The sequence below is a fragment of the Condylostylus longicornis genome, unplaced genomic scaffold (assembly GCF_029603195.1).
Source record: "Condylostylus longicornis isolate FDR11 unplaced genomic scaffold, ASM2960319v2 ptg000027l, whole genome shotgun sequence".
Lineage (NCBI taxonomy): Eukaryota > Metazoa > Arthropoda > Insecta > Diptera > Dolichopodidae > Condylostylus > Condylostylus longicornis.
Window position 1 is genome coordinate 3,924,826 of NW_026577996.1, and position 906 is coordinate 3,925,731.

Consider the following 906-nt stretch of genomic DNA (forward strand, 5'->3'; position numbering starts at 1 on the left):
TACGGTTGCACTTGTAAACGTTCATATCTCGTATAACAAACAAAAAACAGAAACGAAAAGAATTCCGCTATTGAGTGGGTGAATACGAAAACATTAACTAAACATGTGTACGTGAGCACTTCAAAGTAAATTTTTAATGTATAAGAAAAAAATAAAAACACAAATTATTTAATAGAGATGTAGAAATCTACTCAAACGTCGCGTCGGTCGGTTAGTCACATTCTCAACTGTTATATTGTTGTATAAAAAAAAAACTACAAGAATAAAGTCAAAAACGGACTCACAAGTTTATTCTCCTTTTTAGTTTCAGTTCATCTTTGTATTTATTTATGGTTCTTTTCAATGTTTATCTTTCATATAAATTTGTGTTTTAATAAAGTGTTATTGTGATGGTGTGAGTGATTTTTTTTTGTTTTTTTTTTTTTTTAAATAAAATATAAAGACAAAGTATGTATCAAATTCAATTATACTATACATAAAAATAAAGAAAAAGAAGAAGAAGAAGAAAAATGTAACGAAGTAAAGTAAAAGACAAATATAATAAAACACAAAATATTATTGAACAGCGGGTCATAGTACTTTAAAGTTACCAAAAAATATCTAAATTCAGTCATTCTCGTGAGTTCTCACTCAAACGTCTGTCAGATTACAGGTGACATCTGACTGTGTCACAACAAATCATATTTTCCATTCGTGAAAAAAATAAGAGGAAAAAAAATCTTTTTGTTTTGTTTTGTATTTCAACGATTCTTTCGCGTGTGCCTTGGGTTGAAATTAAAGAAAAAAAATCGATTTATGAAAAAAAAAAATAAAACAAAATTTTCATGTGATTTAAGAATTTTTTGCATTTTTTTTTTTTGCAAAATTAAGAAGTGCAAATGTGGTCAGTAGAAAATGAATTGAAAA